Source organism: Pinus tabuliformis, chromosome 9 (genome assembly GCF_031772625.1).
Source record: "Pinus tabuliformis cultivar Carrire ecotype Pingquan chromosome 9, CPIR1, whole genome shotgun sequence".
Classification (NCBI taxonomy): Eukaryota; Viridiplantae; Streptophyta; class Pinopsida; order Pinales; family Pinaceae; genus Pinus; species Pinus tabuliformis.
Window position 1 is genome coordinate 1,132,645,508 of NC_142307.1, and position 22,898 is coordinate 1,132,668,405.

At 40.0% G+C, this 22,898-nt stretch overlaps 1 protein-coding gene across 2 annotated transcripts in view; it reads right to left on the reverse strand.

The window, feature by feature from the left end:
• The window catches only part of LOC149152627 (NAD(P)-binding Rossmann-fold superfamily protein), a 169,392-nt gene that overhangs the window by 141,394 nt on the left and 5,100 nt on the right, over positions 1-22,898 (reverse strand). The window lies entirely within an intron of this gene.

Below are 22,898 nucleotides of genomic sequence, written 5' to 3' on the forward strand. Positions count from 1 at the left end.
TCAAAGCCTTCAGGTTGTTCAATATATACTTCTTCATCGATGATCCCATTCAAAACTGTTGTTTTTACATTCATTTGATGGATATTCCATCCCATTTTTTCAACCAACGAAACCAAAGATCTTATAGTAGTATATCTTGCAGTAAGTGCAAAGATTTCTTCATAGTGTTATCAAACCAGCTCAAGAAAAGATAGATCAACGTATTAGAATTCAGCCTCTTCGAGGGGGCAACCTCCTTTACATTACATAAATGATCAATTCTTCGATCATTCAAATGACAAAACCTCCTTTCTATATATAAGAGTCTAAGGAGTCACAATATAACCCAGCCGACCTAACAATAATAATATAAAGCCACAAAAATAACAATAGAGGGATTCTATGGGGCGTAGTAATAACAATATGGGGATAATAGGGGCACAACAATATTAATAAGGGGTGCAACTACAATATTAATGGGGTAATCACTAGTATTATAGGGACCCAACATGCCCCTCTCCTTCAAAAAAGTGTTGTCCTCAACGCTTGAGTAGTTCTGGATGCTTCTGTATAAAATTCTCATCCTCCCATGTGGAATCTTCAGCGGATACGTTCTTCCACTTGATAAGATACTCCGAAATTGATCGATTTCGTAGCTGTCGAGTTCTTGTTTCTGTGACTGCTTCCGGTTCCAATATCATTTTCCCTTCCTCGTCAAGTTCTGGCAATCTTGTTTGAACTAGGAGCTTGTCGCCTATAACCTTCTTTAAACATGAAACATGGAAAACTGGGTGCAATCGAGAAGTTGCAGGAAGCTCCAATTTGTATGCCATAGTACCAATCTTTTGCAACACCTTGTACGGACCATAATACTTTGGTGATAATTTATTATCCTTCTTAGCTTGCTTGAGGGACATTTGCTTATATGGTTGTAGCTGTAGGAATACCAATCACCTACATCAAAACTTCTTTCGCTGCGATGTTGATCTACCTGTTGTTTCATTCTATTTTGTGCCAACACGAGGTTATCCTTTAAGAGTTGGAGGACTTGTTGATGTTCGATGTGATGTTCCACTGCTTGAACCTTAGAATTTTCTCTTAAATATGATGTGATGGATGGTGGCTGATATCCATAAAGTGCCATAAATGGGGTCATTTTTGTTGTTGTATGGAAGGAAGTGTTATACCACCATTCAGCTAGAGGCAACCATTTGACCCATTGTGTCTGTTTATCAGATACAAAGCAACGAAGATATCCTTCCAAACATTTGTTTACTATCTCAGTTTGCCCATCACATTGAGGATGATAAGATGAGCTATGAGCTAACTGAGTACCAAGACAAGAAAATAATTCTGTCCAAAAATTTCCAGTGAAAATGGGATCTCTGTCACTTACAATAATCTTTGGGTTTCCATGTAGCTTTTGAATTGTTTCCATAAATGCAGTAGATATTGTACTGGCTTTAAATGGATGTGATAATGCACAAAAGTGTGCATACTTGGTAAGTCTGTCAACTACCACCATGATGACACTCTTTCCCTCAGCTCATATCTCCGCAAATATAGCGCGAAAAGATCTAAAATTCGGACCCGAGATTCAGTGCGATTTCTTCTCAAATGGGTTTTTTTTTAGCTTCTGAAACATCGCAGAAAAAAAGTTATAGCGATAATGCCACGATGACCTGTTTGGAGCAGCAAAACCCTAGAATCCAAAGCTCTGATACCAAATGTTATGAAACCAGCTCAAGAAAAGATAGATCAACGTTTTAGAATCCAGCCTCTTTGAGGGAGCAACCTCCTTTACATTACATAAATGAACAATTCTTCGATCATTCAAATGACAAAACCTCCTTTCTATATATAGGAGTCTAAGGAGTCACAATATAACCCAGCCGACCTAACAATAATAATATAAAGCCACAAAAATAACAATAGAGGGATTATATGGGGCACAGTAATAACAATATGAGGATAATAGGGGCACAACAATATTAATAAGGGGTGCAACTACAATATTAATGGGGTAATCACTAGTATTATAGGGACCCAATACATAGTCTATGCCTTCCTTTTGAGAGAAACCCCTTGCAACAAATCTAACTTTGTACTTGTCTATGCTTCCATCAACAGCGTGCTTGATCTTGTAGATCCACTTAGAATTGACAACCGATTTGTTACTAGGTCTAGGAATGATTTCCCAAACCCCATTCTTCATGATGGATTGATATTCTTCTTGCATAGCCTTCTTCCATACTTCTTGATGAGCAGCTTCCTCAAATGTAGTTGGTTCAGCTTCTATTAGTTTTGTCATGTATGCAGCATATCCAGAATATATTTTTGGTCTTTTGCTTTCTCTAAAAGTTCCTTTCGCAGCTCCATGTCCTTCGGCATCTTCAAGAGTAACTTTTAATGAATTTGGCCTTTTCCTTGTGTCGAGTATGATCATAGGTTGAATGGACTCACTTGGTCCTTCTTCTTCTTCTTCTTGATTTGTAGTAGGATTGGCATGGTGCTCTTCTTCTTCAAATAGTGGTATGTCTTCGTCATCGGAATCAATAGGAATATCTTTGGATCTTTTGTAAGCATGATTTTCATCAAATATAACGTCCCTGCTTACTTCAATATGTCTCTCTTCCTTGACGTAGATTCTATATGCCTCTAAAGAAAGACTGTAGCCAACAAAAATCCCTTTAATGCTTGTAGAATATAGCTTCTTTCGTTTGTCCTTCAGAACATGGATGTAGGCGAGACATCCAAAGATTCAGAGATGGTCCACACATGGCTTCCTTCCTGTGAATGCTTCTTCGAGTGTCATATTATCGAGGATTCTATAAGGACTTCTATTTTGTATATATACAACAGTGATTGCAGCTTCTACCCATAGAAATTTAGGAATGTCTTGATCAAAAATCATTGTTCAAATACAACCTTCAAGTGTTCTATTCTTCCTTTCTACAACTCCATTTTGTTCGGGATTGTAGGGAACAACGAGCTCCCTCTTAATTCCTGCTTCTTTGCAATATGCAATTATTTCTTTTGAAGTGTATTCTCCACCATTATCGGATCTCAAAGTCTTTATTCTTCTTTCGGTTAAGGTTTCTACTTCAGACCTAAATTCCTTGAAGTTTTCAAATACTTCGTCCTTTGTTTTGAGTAGATAGAGCCATGTCTTTCTAGAGTGATCATCAATGAAAGTTACATAATAAAGATGACCTCCAAGTGATTTGTCAAACATAGGCCCACACACATCTGAATGGATAAGGTCCAATATTTCTTTAGACCTTGTTTCACTGCTTGTAAATGGTTTCCTTGTATTCTTTCCTAAGGCATATTCCTTCACGATCTTCTTTAATATTGCGAATTCCATTTACCAATTTGTTGAGAGAGGGAATAACCTTGTAATGTAAATGTCCATATCTTTTATGCCATAGTTCAATGGGATTGATTTCCATGTGAAGTAGGGCTTAAGGAGATAGTGTTAATACTCTATATAAACTTCCTTCACGAATTCCAATAACTCTAGCTTTATCAATGCTTGAATCTTTACCCCAAGCCAAAACCTTTCCATCTACAAAAGAAACTCTATCACCTTTATCTTCTAAGCAAGAAATTGAAAGTAAATTCTTTTTCAAACCTGGAACATATAGTATATTGTTGAGATGTAGCTTTGCTCCATTGTCTAGCTTTAAAGAAGTTGATCCCAGGCCTTTAACAACATAGCTTTTGTTGTCTCCCAATTCCACTACATGAGAAGATTGTTCCTTTGATAGAGTATGAAGTTGTTTGCTATCTCCTGTCATGTGTCTTGATGCTCCACTATCAATAATCCATGCATTGTCATCATTGAGTGAACCTGTGAGTGCAGCCAAAAACCCTTTGTCTTTGACCTTGTTGAATAAGTTGTAGATGATCCTTTTGATCCAACTTCCTGCAATGTTGAATCCCATTTTCAAGTATCTTATCATAGAGGGAGTAGTCCTTTCTTTCAAGCCAATAGAGTGATCTCCAATCTTCCTTGACCTTAGCTCTGATACCATGTTGAGAAATCAATGCTAGTAGAATTAGGGTTAGATTTCTCTTTCTTGATAATTACTTGTGAATTATGTTGGCTTCTTTTATATCTTTATTATATTATCTTTCATCAAGCAATTACCAAATTATGTGTGTATGAAGATCACAAGAACAAGAGACACAAGATGTAGGCACTCTGCCAGGGAAAAACCCCTATCTAGGGGAAAACCCAGTCAAACTTCTTCCTTCAGTAGTTAAGACAAGATAATCCAAGACTCTTCAACCTAGACACAGACCTCCTCCAACCACCAAGTCAGCCCTTCCTTCCAACGACTTCAATCTAATTCTTCGACCTTGCAATAGCAGCACTTCAACCCAGAAATCCATAATTTCGACCTTCCAGCAGCAAAATCTTTGACACAGCACTTTCAGAATTTCGACCCTCCCAACAGCAGAACTTCGATCCAACAAATAGCCCAGTAACTTCGCATAAAAGAGAGAGAGAGATAGCCCAGAAACTTCGACTTGTACTTCTTCCTTCTTCCCCTTGAACTTCGCACTTTTTATGCACTTCCTTGATGTGTATCGAACTTGTTGAGTTGATGTCCAAATAGATCGAACTGCTCTTGTATATATAGCCTCTTTTGTGGGTCGAATTGTCCTCTTGTAGGCCGACTTCATCAAGTTAGGGCCGACTTGGTGTGGAGGTGACAAAATACATTTTTTACTCAATAATAATTCTTTTTACATGATACAAAAGCCCAAGAAGGGTCACATTAAATGGACAATGACTCTAATGACTCAGTATAAAACCTAGAAGTCCACAATGGGGACTTTTACCTATAAAATGATGACCCAAGCATGAAACCCATGCTTTAATAAGTCATTGTAATAGTAATAAAAACTTACTTTTCATTCTTTGATTCAAATATAAATTAGAAGGCCGTGTTGAAAAGTAACTAGGTTCAGTCTTCATAATGACATGTGTAATTGTGATTTTATGTAATTAATGAAAAGAAGAAAAATAAAATTATTATTATGCTTGTCTCATTGGTTTCATGAGCAAGGAATTTTATTTTTAGTGATGGCTCCCATTGAGAGCCTTTAGGATTTGTCATAAAAGTCAATTTGAGTCTATGTCATGTATGAAGGACCCTTCTTGGGCATACTACATTTTATATGAGTCATTAGATAAGTATAAATAGCCCTCCAAGACCAAGCAAAGTATCCTCCTCATGTCAGCTTCAAAAAGAATAATGTAAATTCCCCAAAGGACATGTCGGCTCACATACACTCATGTCGGCTCATATACAGAGGCAAACAACTATTTATAGGCAGCTCGGCCTCATTTCAGAAGGCAGATTTCAGTGAAGTTTTTTGTGATGGTCTGCAGTGGACAGAAGTGCGAGAAAGGGAGATAGAAGCCTCTCATAACTAGCGAAGTAAAGGACAGGAAGAGCGAGGTTCTTAGGGTACTTTATGGGACTGTTTCAAGGGCAGAAAACACCTATCTGTACTAGAAGTCTATTACAGCAGTAAGGACGAAGTTTGTTGCAACAGTAGGGAGTTGAAGTGGAAGAAGGCTGAAAGTTAATATATTGTAGCAGTAGGGAGTTGAAGTGGAGGAAGGCCGAAAGTTAATATATTGCAGCAGTGAAGGCCGAGGAGAGGAGAAGTTTGTTGCAACAGTGGTGCAGTCCTCCTAGGGAGCTGAAGTGGAAGAAGGTCGAAAGTCTAAAGCAAGCCAAGGTTGAAGAAGAAGTCAAGAAGAAGGAAGGAGCAGAAGGTTGACTATCGTTGACTAAGGATCTTGTGTCTTGGTCTTGGAGTGGCAGATAGGTCAAGGGTCTTGATCTTGGTATTCGTCAATTGGAATCTCTATAAGAAGAAGAATTTGTTCGGGTTTTCCTCTCAAAGAGTGAGAGGTTTTGGTCCTAGTTCATAGCCTATATTTTGTGTCTCTTGTCTCTTTATGGTTTATGCATTGGTAGTTGTTTGATGAAGAAGAACACTAATAACCTAAGTAAAAGAAGATCCTAATCTAAAGAAGTAAAAAGCACTCACAAGCAGTTACTAATAGAAGAGAAATCACATAATTACTATGCCCTAGATTTCTCAACATGGTTTCAGAGCTAAGGTGACTAAGTCAAGGAAGGGCATCTTATCAAGGGACACTCAAGGATCAAATCTCAAGGAAGGCATCAAAGCGAAGATCATCTTGAAGTCAAAACCCTAGATCAAAGAAGTCTACAAAGAAGTATTGGAATCACCATCAAAAGGGAGAAGGCCAAAACCCTACATCTACTCAAGTTAAAGTGTTTTGAAGACTATTTATCCAAAGGAAGCTAGATCAAAAGGTAATGTCATCTTACTCTCTGTGGGATCAAGGATCATTCTTGAAGAAAACTACCATTCATCAAGGAGAAGTTTTCTATCCTCTATATCATCACCAACATCAAGAAAGCAGCAAGAAGGAATATCCTATCAAGTAAGTATATTTATGTCCACATCTAAATCTGTCAAAATGTCCTTTTGCAAGGAAAGCAACAAATTGGTTGGGGCTTCAAACTATCGTGCATGGAAGAAAAGGACAGATCTGAATCTCATTGAAAATGAGGTGATGGAACATGTCAAAGGATCTATCACAAAACCATGAGAGGAAGATGCCCAACCTCTTGCCAAGTATATGAAAGGGGAAGTTAGGGCTCAAAGGATTCTCATAGAATCCATCAAGGATCCCCTCATCCCATATGTATCTAAACTCAAAACTTCAAAAGAAATCTATGACAAACAGGTAGAGTTGTATTCCATAAGCACTGCTAGAGAAGTCATCTCATTAAGGCAAGAACTCTACAAGCTAAAGATGTCTAGGGAAGATTGAATAGCCTCATACTTTATGAGGATATCTGAGATCGGGATCAACTACAAGATCTGGGAGAAGTCATATCTGATAGTGAAATGACTACAGTTGTATTAAATGCACTACCGGAGGAGTGGGGTAACCTTACTTCAAGTATTTATGGGAAGAAAGAAGCTACTCCATTCCAGGATCTATGGTTACTATGTAAGATTGAAAAATCTAGACTAAAGGCCAAATCTGATGTGGGAGCAAGTGAGCAAAGTCAAGATTATGCTACAATGACGAGAAGAAAAGGAAAATTTGGAAAGTCTAGTTCTTGGAAAAAGGAAAGGGGCATGTCTAAGATTCAATGTTATGGGTGTCAGGAATATGGGCACTACAAAAGAGATTGTCCTAAGGTCAAGAAGGACAACAAAAGAGGAAGAGAAGAAGCCCATATCGCCAAAGAAGTAGAGGAAGCTGAAAAGAAGAAGTCCAAGAAAGAGGAAGTAAGAGATCTCTATTACTGAGATAGTCTTCCTCACCTAAGTTCTTCTCAAATTCCTAAGTCTTTTGTTGTAAGATATGGCTATCACGATTCACTAAATGGGATGCATCAAGGCATCATAGAAGCATTGAAAGCAAGAGCTCGGGACATGATCATAGAGAAGCACGAAAGAGGATTTGGAAGTCAAGGATATAGCTCTTAGGAATCTCATTGGGAACATAAGTGGCAAGGTCATCTAGTACAAGGTTCATCATACATCTGTGAAAAGGAAACATCTATTGATGGGGATACTTTAGATCCTCAAGATTCTCTGATGGAACCTTCATTGAAAGGTTCACCGATCATGAGGAAAAGTAAGTGTTTCATCAAGAATTCCAATCTTGTGGAATTCATGGGATGATGGTATGATGACATAAAAATGAAGCAGATCAAGGGATTGAAGCTCTTTCAATCAAGGAAGTTGTTGCAAGAAGTCTGGATGACCCAAAGGAAAAATGAGGTATGTATGCTTACATTTGATATTGTGGAAGTCATGTCATATGGTTACAGGTATCATGAACCAATGCTCTATCTTAAGAGCATGATCAAAAGAATGGATCTCCTCCCTCAAGGGGATGCAGGAATGCATGGGTCACACATTCAATAGATAAAATCAACATAATATGTCCTCATATGAAGTATGGGGTGGTTGACTACAATTGAGGAACTCTGATTGAAAGCTCCTGGGAATGAAATGTGTGAAGAAATGAAGGAAGAGATCATGGAATATGCAACCATGGTAAAGGCAATCAACATCCGAAAGACCAAGAAGATTTGACTAGGATATCTCCATGGAAGATATGAAAACTCTAAAAAAAAAAGAGACACTTGACAATATATATCTTTGGGAGATGTGTCGATATGTATGCAGGATGTTGATGAAAACTAGAAGATATCATGATGAAAGACCATCACAAAGGTAATGTTAATGTTCATTCATTTATTTTTTGAACAAATATCTCGATGGGTTTATGCAGGGTTGCTGAGGGAAGATCTATGGATGTCTTCCACCGCCAATGCACATGTAGTAGGATGAAAGATCCTTAAGTAAACATGGCATGAAGAAAGCAGCATGGCATGAAGGAAGGCTAGATATGGATTGATGGATTACTTTTCGATGATGACATGGCTGACTCATGAATGAAAGTGATGGATGGTCGATAGAAGTCCCAAACATGAAGATTCCTAGATAACGAAAAGAAGTTCATGACATCGTGAAGAGGAGTTCTTCAAGTAGTTGGTTGTCCCATCATCTCCACCTGAGAAGTTGTTGTAGGTCCCTAATTAAGAGGGAGCCTGGAAACGAGTTTCTTACTTGGAAGAAACTTGGAAATTCCTAAGCCAAGAGGGAGCTTAGGTACATTCCTTCCGTAGGAATGAATACATTCTTTTATTGGAGTAGATATGTCCTCCCTAATTAATAGGAAGAGATGGACACATCATTCTTATCTTCACTTGGGAAGATAGAATGGAGGATTGGGTAAATAGTTGGCATCCGATGCTCTTTTAGGATGTATTAGGGAATCCAAGATAAGAGTGGTCGTTGAGGACCATATTCTTTGAGGACTAGGAATCCAAGATAAGAATAGTCCTGGTGGAACACAACCTGAGAACCTAGGTGAGGTATGTTCTAAGAGAGACAATGATAAGGGTGTTTATACATCATTGGTCTCGCGAGCATTGTGCTCAGATCTCGTGGAGAGATAGAGTTGTTATTCAAGGCCTTGCTATGTGATAATGTTGGTTGATATGATGCTAAACAGACGGGTTACCAATTCGACTCTTCTTATGAGAAATTCTTCAAATTGAGAATGACCAAGTACCATTATGAATACCTCCCTAGTTAGAGGGAGTGTTGAAAAGTAACTAGGTTCAGTCTTCATAATGACATGTGAATTGTGATTTTATGTAATTGATGAAAAGAAGAAAATAAAATTATTATTATGCTTGTCTCATGGGTTTCATAAGCAAGGAATTTTGGCTCCCATTGAGAGCCTTTAGGATTTGTCATAAAAGTCAATTTGAGTCTATGTCTTGTATGAAGGACCCTTCTTGGGCATACTACATTTTATATGAGTCATTAGATAAGTATAAATAACCCTCCAAGACCAAGCAAAGTATCCTCCTCATGTCAGCTTCAAAAAGAATAATGTAAATTCCCCAAAGGACATGTCATCTCACATACACTCATGTCGGCTCATATACAGATGCAAACAACTATTTATAGGCAGCTCGGCCTCATTTCAGAAGGCAGATTTCAGTGAAGTTTTCTGTGATGGTCTGCAGTGGACAGAAGTGCGAGAAAGGGAGATAGAAGCCTCTCATAACCAGCGAAGTAAAGGATAGGAAGAGCAAGGTTCTTAGGGTACTTTATGGGACTGTTTCAAGGGCAGAAAACACCTATCTGTACTAGAAGTTTGTTACAGCAGTAAGGACGAAAAGAAGTTTGTTACAACAGTAAGGATGAAGTTTGTTGCAGTAGTAGGGAGTTGAAGTGGAAGAAGGCCGAAAGTTAATATATTGCAGCAGTGAAGGCCGAGGAGAGGAGAAGTCTGTTGCAGCAGTGGTGCAGTCCTCCTAGGGAGCTGAAGTGGAAGAAGGTTGAAAGTCTAAAGCAAGCCAAGGTTGAAGAAGAAGTCGAGAAGGAGGAAGGAGCAGAAGGTTGACTATCGTTGACTAAGGATCTTGTGTCTTGGTCTTGGAGTGGCAGATAGGTCAAGGGTCTTGGTCTTGGTATTCGTCAATTGGAATCTCTATAAGAAGAAGAATTTGTTCGGGTTTTCCTCTCAAAGAGTGAGAGGTTTTGGCCCTGGCTGATAGCCTATATTTTGTGTCTCTTGTCTCTTTATGGTTTATGCATTGGTAGTTGTTTGATGAAGAAGAACACTAATAACCTAAATAAAAGAAGATCCTAATCTAAAGAAGTAAAAAGCACTCACAAGCAATTACTAATAGAAGAGAAATCAAATAATTACTATGCCCTAGATTCTCAATAGACCAAACCTAGTTACATTCTTCAACATGCTGAAGATTCTTCAGCAGATGTCAATAGGATTACCAGTGTGCAGCTTTGACAAGAATGGAGTGTGCAAGGGATGCATGCTTGGCAAGTATGCCAAGAGTTCTTTTCAGGGCCAAGACAACAGAGCCAAAGGTCTTTTGGAGCTAGTGCATTCAGATGTGTGTGGACCCTTCTCTTCTCCATCTCTTATAAGACATGGGTATTATGTTACTTTCATTGATGATTATTCTCGTAAAACTTGGATATATTTAATGAAGATTAAAGATGAGGATTAAACCAAATTCTTGGAGTTTAAGGCCTTGGTAGAAAATCAAACGGGGAAGAAGATCAAGTCAGTGAGAAGTGACAAAGTCGAAGAACATGACTCCAATGCCTTCAAGGAGTTGAGTGCAAAAGAGGGCATTAGGAAGGAGTTTATTGCACCCATAACCCTCAACAAAATCGGGTGGTTGAGAGGAACAACCAATGTTGCAGGAAGCGTCCCCCCCCCCCCGGTTCCAAGGCCTGAAGCACGTCCCGTGCGGATGCGTCCAGGAAGCGTCCCTAGAAGCACGCTTCTGCCTGTTTTGGAAGCTTCCTGGAAATTTTGGAAGTTTTCCTCTGAAGCGCGCTTCCAAATCTCTAAAGCGCGCTTCGTACGACGCTTCGACAGTACGAAGCGTGGCGCTTCGGAGGGCGAAGCATACGCTTCCATACGATTCCGGAAAAGTGCCGCATTGTTTAGAAAATCGTTTTTTTTTTTCAATTTTTTTTAAATTTTAGGTCAGTTTGCTTGTTGGGGGGGGTCCACCTTGGGTTATGGTGAGGAATGAAGGCAAAAAAAATATATAAACTATATATATATATATATAGCAGATGCTCCCTCATGGTAATGTTAAATTCTTAAAGTAAAAGTGACATTCTCCTTTATTTTTCATTTTCATCCTTTTACTTAAATTTTTAACATTACCATGAAATGACTCGGGATGTTTGAGAGTGGTTCCAGCCTCATTGGACTTCATATGGAGAAAATAGAATTTCATATCCAATTCAAAATTCAGCAAACTTAACAGTTTTCAGGAATTCGGGATCAATGGGATTGTGGCATTTCATTAGATTATATCAAGTATGAAGGTATGCGATTAGCATTTAATCAAGAGCACCAAGCCCTATATGTACCCTAGTGTTGGTGGTGTTAATTGTTGAACTCCTTTGTCACGTGGCACGCCCTTAGCAAAAAATTACCTTTCAATCATCGATCAAGCATGTTAAGCTTTTTCTACCATATTTTAAGTCTTAAATTAGGTAGTTTGATCAAAATTGGGCAATGTTGACTAATATCCCTAGACAATCGAGGTAGAGGCAAAGGCTAGACAAAAGGAGAAGAATCTAGATTCTAGATGGTTGATGCATCTAAATGGTTGATGCTCGAATAATTAATCATTAATGTACAATGGATGCTATATCTATCTTGATTTATGCAAAAATATGGATGCTTTCATGTCTTCTACAACTAATTTGGTATTTGGGATGTTTGCTTTGAGTATAAATGCAAAAAAATATAAATATATATATATATAGCAGACGCTTCGCTTCCTAGATTTTTGGAAAATGACGCTTCCGCGTCCCCGCTTCCAAAAAACGTCCCCGCTTCGTGCAACATTGGGAACAACCACAGCATTGTTGGAGCAGCCAGGGCCAAGTTGCATGATCAAGGACTACCTATGTTCTTGTGGGCAGAGGCATGCAACACTACAGTATTTCTATAGAACAGGAGTCCACATAGGGTTCTTGGATGAGTTACACCAAAGGAGGCATTCACAGGAAAGAAGCCTGATGTTTCACACTTCCGTATTTTTGGCACAAAATTTTACTGCCATGTGTCCAAAGATAGAAGGAAGAAGTTGGAGCCCACAGCAGAAAAGGGTATTTTCGTGGTATACAATGAGACAGCTCAAGCATACAGGGTGTATCTACCAAGACTCAAGAAGACAGTTTTGAGGCAGGATGTGGGGTTCAAGGAGGACGGAACCTTAAGGGAGTCCCTAGAGAGAGAAAGAGAGCACACAGTGGTACCTCAAATGGAGGAGCTACTCACTCCTAAGGAGGAGCCTCAGGCAGGATCACAAATAGAGTCTCAGACAGGTGGCAAGAGGCCCGCACAGTTGGATGTAGAGCAAGATGATGAGGAGAAGAGACCAGGATGAGAGCAGGCGGTACTCAAATGGAGACTCCTAGCATAAGGAGGAAGAAAGCCAAGTGGGCCAAGAGGTTGATTCAGGAGGCCCAAGAGTAGGTTGAAGCTCCTAGCACCATGTTCAGGGAGAGAAAACAACCACAAAGGTACACAGGTTATATGGCACTGATGACAGAGTTGGTGGACACTGAGCCTTCTTCTTACAAGGAGGCAGCTTCTCAGCAGGTTTGGCAGGATGCCATGGTGGAGGAATATTCCTCAATCATGAAGAACGATGTCTGGGAGATTGTGCCACGACCTGAGGGCAAATCAATAGTTGGATCGAGATGGGTGTACAAGGTGAAGCATGAAGCAGATGGGAGTGTGGAGAAGTACAAGGCCAAGTTTGTGGCCAAGGGCTTCTTACAGATTGAGGGCATTATTGGAAGTAATGCTTCCATGCCATGTATAGTTGTCATTGCGAGTTCCTAGGCATCAATCTAGAAGCTGTTGATTTCTATGTAATGAGTTGGAGTCATGATCTAGATGTGTCAAAGTCAGTTTGTTATGTCCTATATATATGTAACTATTGTGATGAATAATATAAGGTGTGTGTGATCTGCGTTGTGTATAATCGATTTCTGATCTCTCTCTAATTTCTATCATGGTATCAAAGATCATCTGAGCTTGACTCTCTCACGAGAGGGCTCAGGAAAATGGAAAGATCCGAGGGTTGATCCATAGGATTAGTGTGTAGATAGTAAAAGTAGATTACTGCATTCTATTTCTTGTGTGTTTTGTGTCAGATTTTTATGTTGTGTGGGTTTGTTGACATCAGATAGCACCAGATTGGGACATTTCTCTTCTTTGGAGAATTGAGTGGCACCTTCATTCTCAACATTGTGTATCTGGAAGTGCCTTTTGCTGTGATCCTCATTAGTGGACAACTGATCTCGTGGAAGTGGAGAAGGGTTATCTGCTTGTGTGGTTAACTCAACGTCTTGTGCAATCAAAAGCTGGTGGATCTCGAATTCAGGATTTGAAGTGGGTTTCAAACTCGTTGGAAGATCTGCAAATAGAATAGGAATTACACCCGGAATGTGGATTACCGATCCCGTCTGAAGTTGGACTGCAAAACAACGGGAAGAACAAATCATCTTTACAGCATTCAGAAAAATAGAGAAATTATGCGTTGATTCCATTTGATGGAAACATTATGCTTCTATAAGGAAACAAACAGCAAGCGGAGCTTCTTAGCGAGAGGCATTGCCCAACCGAGGAAAGTGTCAGCCACAATGCAAGAGACAAGTGTTACATTGGATTGATGATGGAGATTGTTTATGAGCTCCTCCACATGGGCTTCCATGTCATCCAGCGACTGATAAAATTGGTGGATCTTACTCCATCTCTCGAACTCGCCCGGCAGGCAATCGGGTATAGCCACCAGCCAAATGTGTAGGCCAAGATTTCAAGCTTGGGCGAATGGATCAACGGTGTGCCCCAAATGGGCGTCAGTGATGATTTGATGCATTGTGTGCTCTATTTGTGGTCGTGGGGAGGAGGATTTCGTTTTTCGCTTCTGCAGGGACGAGATCCATTGTTAAATATTACAAGAGCCTTTGGAATTTCTATAACCAGCGCTACTTTGAACCAGATCTGCATAGATCTAATAGAAGGCATTAGTAAAGGGCCATGTGTTCAGATGATTACAGGGTTATCAGCTTCCCTTTAAAGTGGAAACATACAGATCGATCTAAAGGATTGAATTGGCAGGCATCGAAGGAAAGCCCTGCTACATGATGCACTTGTCATTTAACATACAGAGAAATCAAATTCCAAATTACAGAAATGGCTACATGGAGTTGTGTGTAAACCTGTTTTGTTGTGTTGAGGCAACATAAACCAGTGTTGCACGAAACGCCCCCCCCCCCCCCCCCGATCAAAACCCCGAAACACGATCCATATAGATCTGTGGGTGATCCGTCGGCCGAAACACGTTTTGAAAATTCTAAAACACGGATCAGGCCAAAAAAGACGGTTCCTGCCATGTGGGAACCGTTCGGCCCGAACCGCGTTTCAGAATTTCTGAAACGCATTTCGGCCAGCGGATCACCCGTACAAAACACGACGTTTCGAGGCTGGATCCATACGGATCGCGTCCGGTTTTGTGGCCAGCTGACCAGTTCTGCCATGCGGCCCCACAAATACGATTTTTTTTTATTTTTTATTTTTCTAGTGGTTGGGGGTGGGTCCAAGTTGGGTTAGGGTAAGGAATGAAGGGATTAAAAGGCCCTTTCACCTCTCATTTGCTCACTTGTATTTTTTGAGAGCTTGGAGAAGAGAGGAGAGCTTGGAGGAGTGAAGAAGGAGGAGCTAGGAGAAGGAGTAGCTTGGAGGAGTAAAGAAGGGCTTCCATCTACAAGAGCTAAAGAGGTAAGTGCAAACCCCAAACTCCCTCATTTTTTTGTCATTGTTGTTTGTATTTTTATCCTCCCTCTCCTACTCTTTCCCATTCTTTCTTCTTGCTCATTTATTTGCAAGTTGTCCACCACCTATATTCATATTCTAAGATGGTGTTCTTTTGGCTTCTATGTATCATTCCACTTTTGGTTTTAAAGATGGCAAGGGGGAGTAGGAATAGAAGGGATGAAGAACAAGAGGATAGCGGTCCCATATGAATGACCCAGTGTATGATGAGGAGGAAGGGTTTAAAGAGGAAGGGGATGAACCTGAAGGGAACATTGAAACACTAGATGGGAAAGTTGCATTGACACCCTTATGGAACTATGTGACCAAACTTGAAGGGGGGAAACGTGGTGGAAGCTACAAATTTTTGTGCCCTCATGGTTGTCATGGAGGAAAAGCATTTAGTGGTTCATATACCCGTGTGAGGAGGCATCTTTGTGGGGTGTAGGGTGATGGACAGTGATGATAAAAAGGGTGTTGCGGGGATACAAATTTGCCCAAACATTTTAGTTGAACAAAGAAGAAAATACATCCAAATAGAGGAGGTTGCACAACAAAAAAGCAAGAAACAAAGAACTCAGTCTGAATCAAATGCAACCTCTAGATTTGGTAGTTCATCTCCTCATGGTACTTCTGCAAGCTCTGGAGGTAAAAGAACAATAGGGGATTTCCTGAATGTTGCTGGGAGGGATGATGTGGATGGAAAGATAGTTCGATTTCTTTGTGCTTGCGATGTACCATTCAATGTGCTTCTTTCTCCCTATTGGCATGAAATGGTAAAGGCCATCAATGAAGCCCCAAAAGAATACAAGTCCCCCAACTATGAGAAAGCTAGGACAGTGTTATTAGAAAGAGAAAAAGCAAAGGTTCAAAGAGCTTTGACACGTTTTACAAATGAGTGGGTGGATTGTGGGGTATCCATTGTATCAGATGGGTGGACAAATATTGGAAACCAACATTTGATAAATGTTCTTGGTGTTTCTTCTAGTGGTGTGGTATTTATTACATGTCATGACACCTCCTCCATCAGTGCAACTTCCCAAAACATTGCAGATCTGCTATTGCAATCAATCAGAGATGTTGGTCCGAATAATGTGGTTCAAGTGATCACAGATAAGGCAACAGGAAAAGTTATTGAGCGTACTCATCCACACATCTTTTGGTTTGGGTGCTTGGTGCACACATTGAACATTTTGATGCATGATATTGTGAAGCATAAAGAATGTGGGTGGATTAATGAGTTTTACAGGAAAGGGAAGCAACTCATTAAATTTATCACAAGGCATACAAGGGCAAACTACTTCTATGGCACTTATTCCAAGTTGCAGTTGCTTAAACTTGGAAAAAGAAGAATTGCAAGTTATTACCTCACCGTTAGGCGGCTAGTGAAGGTGAGACAAGCTTTAACTAATATGGTGACCTCTGAATCATGGGAGGAAATTAACATTGATAAAGATGGTGATAATGTAGCCAAGGACACTACTCTTGACATGTTCTTTTGGTCACAGGTTAAATATGTTTTCCAAATCACCAAACCAATTTATTACATGATCAAGTTTGCAAATTCAAATCGGCCAATAACTGGGGAGGTGTGTGAGCAAATGGATAGCATGTTGGGCAGATTAAAGACATTGTTGAGCCTAGAGATATCACCTTGTACAATTATATTCGTGCAGAGGTGGAAAACCGATGGGAAATGCTAAATGTTCCATTGCATGCATTAGCATATGTTTTGACACCTAAATACTATCATCCATCATGGCTTTCAACACCAGCACCTGGGAGGGGGAGCAGGAGAAAACCACACCTAGATCCAGAGGTTCTAGAAAAATATATGATTGCATTGGGTAAATTAGTCCCTGATGAGGAGGAGGTTGCCATGGTACGGAAACAGTTGAGCAACTATACGCTTAGCACTGGTCCATTTGGGAGCATGCATGCAATTAGAGATCGAGAGAGTTTTTCTTCTCTTGAGTGGTGGAACATGCATGGAGGTGCTACTCCACTTCTATAGACTTTGGCATTGCGGGTGCTATCATAGGTGGTAAACACTTCTTCTGCAGAGAGATGTTGGAGCTCTTATTCTTTCATCCACAGTGTTAAAAGGAACAGGTTGAGTTTAGACAGGGCAAAGAGCTTGGTTTATGTTCATTGCAACTTGAAATTGTTGTCCCATTACTGTGATGATGCAAAGACTACTAAAGACCTTAAGGTTTGGGACAGGAATCTAGAGGAGCCCAATTTGGAGGATGAAGTGTTGCGATTAGAGCAATTAGAGGATGCTCTTATCCAGGTATGTCCATTGTGGTATGAATTTCAAAATTCAGTCAATAAGTGGTATATCCATTGAATTCAAATGTGTCAATTTTTCTTATAAAGCATTTCTCTAATTCCTTTTTTAATTTTTTTGTTAACTAGTGGTTTTTTTTGGTATGAATTTTTTGAGTGATTCCAGGATGATGATGATCGAGTTGAGTTGCCACCCTCATCTGGTCCCTTGGTTCCCAGGTTCCATGGTTCAACAACAATAGCAAGGGCTTCGTCTTCATCAGTTTCAGTCCCACTTCTGCAACTTCCACAGGCACCATCTTCTTCATTGACACCACGTGGAGGCCCACCGCCACGTACTCTTCATGGTGGAAGGAGAGATTAGTAGATATATTCACATTGGAAGGAGAGATTAGTAGATATATTCACATTTACTACTTCTATCATAGATTAATCATTAGACTTGTAGGCTTGTTGTGAATTTGAACCTTTTTGTCTTGGCAGTGCCCAAGTGGCCTATTTTGTAAAACATTATTACTTGAATTTTGGACATGACTAATGTTGACAGTTGCTCACTTGCTAGATAATATGCTTTATGTTTTATGTTTTATAATATGCTTAAAATTTGATGTATTTTTGTAATTGCTAGAATATAGATGGTTGATGCTCGAATAATTAATCATTGATGTACAATGGAATCATGGATGCCATATCTATCTTGATTTATGTAAAAATATGCATGTTTTCATGTCTTCTACAACTAATTTGGTATTTGGGATGTTTGTTTTGAATATAAATGCGAAAAATATATAAATATATATATAGTAGACGCTTCCGAGACACTCCGCTTCCTAGATTTTTGGAAAATGATGCTTCCGCGTCCCCGCTTTGTGCAACATTAACATAAACTATGTTGAAAAATCTAGGGCAATTAGGTGTAGAGTGATTCTTCGAGACTAGATAACAATTTGTGAAGTCTTTTTACTTTTCTTGTCTTTGTTAGCTTAATCTTCTTCTTCTCTTATTAATGCATGTGTGTGTACTTCATCAAACTGCTATCAAAACATAAAACAAGAACACAAGATATTGGCTCTCTGCCAGGGCCAAAACCTCTCTTCTCTTGAGAGGAAAACCCTTCGGTAAGTTTTCTCTTATTGAAGCTTCTTTCTTGATCAATGCCAAACCCTAGACCCTTGACTAGAAGATCCTCCAAGCACAAGTCAAGTCCTTCCTTTTCTCTGCACTATGTTTCCCTGACACTTTGTCCACCTCCTTCCGACACTTTGTCCTTCTTCTAGCACTTCGTTCTTCCTTCCACTGTTAGTAGACCTTCTAGAAGAGATACTTATCTTTTGTACTTAGTGATATCCTTCACCTAAGGATACTCCTTCCTTCTCTTGATCATCTGAGTCCCTTCTTGATGTATAGTGGTAGGCTTAGTGTGACAGCACTGCAGCCCTAATTCTCGCACGTGTGAGAGGTACCCTAGAGAATTAGGGTCCTTTTCCTTCGCTAGAGAGATAGGCTTCTTCGCTTGTCTTGGGAGGCCTTGTAGGCCTAGTTTCAAACCCAAACAACACTAGTTCATGGACTGTTTGTCCCTGTTGTCATATATGCAGATTTGACCTCTTTTCCTTCGCATGTGTGATTGTTTCTAGCCCTAGAAATAGTCTTATACCTTCGCTTTTCTTCCTCCTTACTTCGTTGCACATTGGAGACCCTTTTAGACTTATTTCCCTTCACTTTATTCGACTTCTTCTTTCGCTAATTTCAGAGATGATTGCGTTGTCTTTGGATGAGTGGACAACCTCTATATATAGAGGAATGTCCCTCCTTTACGCTGACTTGCTGTTTTGAGGCTGACTTGACTTCCTTTGCTTCGATGGGTGCTTTTAATGGTGCCATTGCTTCTTTTGATGGTGTCTTTGCTAGGAGGAGACTTGACTTTGCTTGGAGGTGACTTCTTTGACTCTTATACACAATGTAACATACCCTTAAGGTCTTTATCATAATTCTTTTGACCTTTTGACTTACCTATAGCACTTTACCATGTGCTAGACCTACTTCAATGAGAAAGAAACTCATTGACATATATCATAAAATAATATTTCTTTTCTTGGATAAATACAAATATCAAAAGTACATTTATGAAGACCAAACCTAATTACATTTCCTTCAACAAACTAGGCATTGACCTGTGGCGTGGCCAACTTGACATTCGATGCAATCTTAGCTGCACGAATTCTATTCTCCGAGCAACGAGGGTTTCTAGGCCGAAAGAAGCAAGTTTCGTGGGAGCCTGTGGCTTGAATTCTGGCTCGAAACACGGATCTGTGATTGGAAGAGACTTCGAGGCTGAACTCTCCCTGTAGTTCGGACCCCCTGCAGTTGACAGAAGGTAGAATATTAACAGAAGGAAGGTCGAAGTGGTGTTTCCTAAAGCTCGTGTTTTGTGCTCGAGATTGGCTAAAGTTGGAGGGAGATTGCCTAAAAATTCTTTATTTGTCATTTCTAGTTAGGGCATCCATGATTGACCTTGGGTCTATAGTCTCTAATTATAGCTTATAATCGTTTGAGGTACCTTAGTTTGTTTGAATTGGATTACATGTTGCATGGTATTATGCGACCAATTAATGAACAGAAAAAATCCTTCAAGTTAATGGTTCTCGACGTTCTACAGTGTCGAGAGAACATATCATTGACTTGTTTATGTGACTATGTTATACGCTGATGGGTCTTGTTGTGCTTCAGACTTCAAGAGCATCAGTTACAGGTTGTTTTTTTATGAGACACTTGTGCGTTAGAAAGGTCAGTTGCATAATTGACTGTTGGATACACTCAGTACCCAGACAACTCACCTATACAACTATCAAAAATGTAGTTTGCTGCATTTTGATAGATGGGAGTTGGTCCATAGGGTGGTTCAATATCGAGATTGTTCTTCGGGAGGTCGAGAAGCGTCAATTCTACAAAGTACATCAATGATGGTCAAAGGCAGTTATGTTTTAAATGGAGATCAAGTGACAGCTCGAAGATATGGTGGTGAAGAAAGAGCGGTGTTTGCAAGATTCCAGAGTGGATGTGAGTGTTGATGAAGACCAGTCAGACAAATATCATATTGTTGTTGTAATATGTGTTTTCAATGTTTTCCATGTAAGCATTAAGGGAGGGTGTTGGAAGTAATGCTTCCATGTCATGTATAGTTGTCATTGTGAGTTCCTAGGTGTCAGTCTAGAAGTTGTTGATTCCTATGTAATGAGTTGGAGTCATGATCTAGATGTGTCAAAGTCAGTTTGTTATGTCCTATATATATGTAACTATTGTGATGAATAATATAAGGTGTGTGTGATATGTGTTGTGTATAATCGATTTCTGATCTCTCTCTAATTTCTATCAGGCACGAACTATGATGAGACATTTTCCCCAGTAGCACGGTATTCATCCATCAAGACTATTCTGGCACTTGCAGCACAGATGAGGTGGAAGATCCACCAGATGGATGTGAAGACAACATTCCTCAACGGAGTAGTTGAGGAGAAGATTTATAGGGAGGAGCCAGAGGGGTTTGAGCAGTTCAGTAGAGACACACATGTGTGCAAGCTAAAGAGAGCTCTTTATGGGCTCAAGGAGGCTACAAGAGCATGGTACACTCATATTAACAGTTACCTTTGAGGATTCAACTTCACTAACAGTGAGGCGGATGCCAACCTATACTACAGTATGGTTGGAGGTCTTCTGCTCATTCTAGTGCTCTATGTTGACGACCTTATATTGACTAGAGCAGATAGATTGTTCCAGGATTGCAAGGACATTGCAAGGGAGTTTGAGATGAAGGATATGAGGCTTATGCACTATTTCCTTGGCTTGGAGGTTTGGTAGGGTGATGGTGAGATCTTTGTGGGACAAGGGAAGTACACTACAAAGATTCTCCGGAGATTTCATATACAGGATTGCAGGGCCATGGCTGCGCCTCTAGTCAGAAACTGGAGGAAGGTGGATGCTAGCACAGAGCAAGTGGATGATACATTATACAAGCAGCCCATCGGGTCGTTGATGTACTTGGTCAACACACGACCTGATATTTGTTTTGTAGCCAACCAGCTGAGTCAGTTCATGGTACTGGTAGAACCGACCAAAGTTCATTGGGTTGTTGCGAAACATGTGTTGGGATATCTCAGAGGCACGGTGGATTATGGATTATGGTACAGACAGGTTGATGGAGTGAGGTTTGAGGGCTTCACAGGTGTGGATTGGGCAGGGAGCTCCACAGACAGGAAGAGTACTTCAAGCGGTGTCTTTAGCATTAGGTCAGCAACTATTTCTTGGTACCTCAAGAAATAGATATCAATTGCACTCAAGTTCAGCAGAGGCCGAGTACATGGCTGCCAGTTTGGCAACATGTGAGGCTATTTGGATGAGGAAGTTGCTTGTGGGACTTTTCAAACAGAGGATGGAGCCTACCATGATACACTGTGATAATCAAAGTTGCATCAAGCTCTCTGAGAACCCAGTGTTTCATGATCACTCAAAGCATATCGAGATCAGGTATCATCATCTCAGAGATTGTGTGTAGAAAGGGATAGTGAAGCTACTGTACATTCCAACGGAGGAGCAGACAGTAGATATCTTGACCAAGGCATTGGCAAGAAGCAATTTCGTTCATTTCAAAGATAAGTTGGGAGTTGTACAGAATCCCTTCCTCACTAAGAGGGAACGTTGAAAAGTAACGAGTGAAGGTCTTCTTTGACTTGCGCCTTAGTCAAAGAGACCTCAACAAGTTCTTCCTTAGCATGCTCGACTTCCTAAAAGTTAGGACGAGTTATGAATTGGTTCAACTTATGCTGTGAGTGGAAGGCTCAGTTTGATGTCTTCTAGTGCGAGATATCTTTGGAAAAAGACAACGAGTGTCCCAAGTTCTAAATTGAGACAAGACAAGTTACATGAGTCAGTTAGACTCAGTTAACTCATCAATCACCAGTTTGAGTTCCAAAATAAGAACTTGCCAGAATTAGCTAATTCGATATGCTTATAAGGACCAAGGCACGAGTTGTATCATTATCCTTGAGCACGAGTTTATATGCGGAGCTTGTGAGAGAAAGACGAGTCAAGGAGAGGCTTGTCCGAGTTGATAGAAGGAAATTTTTCCTTGTGGAATGCACTAGATTTTAGGAGGAAATTCCTAAGAAATAGGAGCTCCTCATGCACTAGGAAATAGGAGCTAATTCCTCAACCAGCGCAAGGAATTCAGAGCTCAGCCAGGCAAGGAAAGAAGGGAGCAGAGATCAGAATTCTTGCAAGGGTTTCAAGCTTAGAACAAGCAGGGAAGACAAGAGTGTTTTCTATTGAAACAGGACTGTATTTGTAAGAGATCTATTGCTCTAAATTTCTATCAATAAAATTCTCAATCAAGCAGAGGGTTTTCCCAGTTGGGTTCCCTAGAAAAATATTGTGTTTTGCTATCGTGTGACTATGTTTTATTTCTGTTCTATTCCACTGCAAATAAGTAGAGAAATTCTGTGTCTTTATGAATAGAAACTAGTTTTCAGAATTGTTCATTGAAGCAGTTGCAGAATTTGAAGCAAATTCTACACCTCTCACCATTGATCATCAG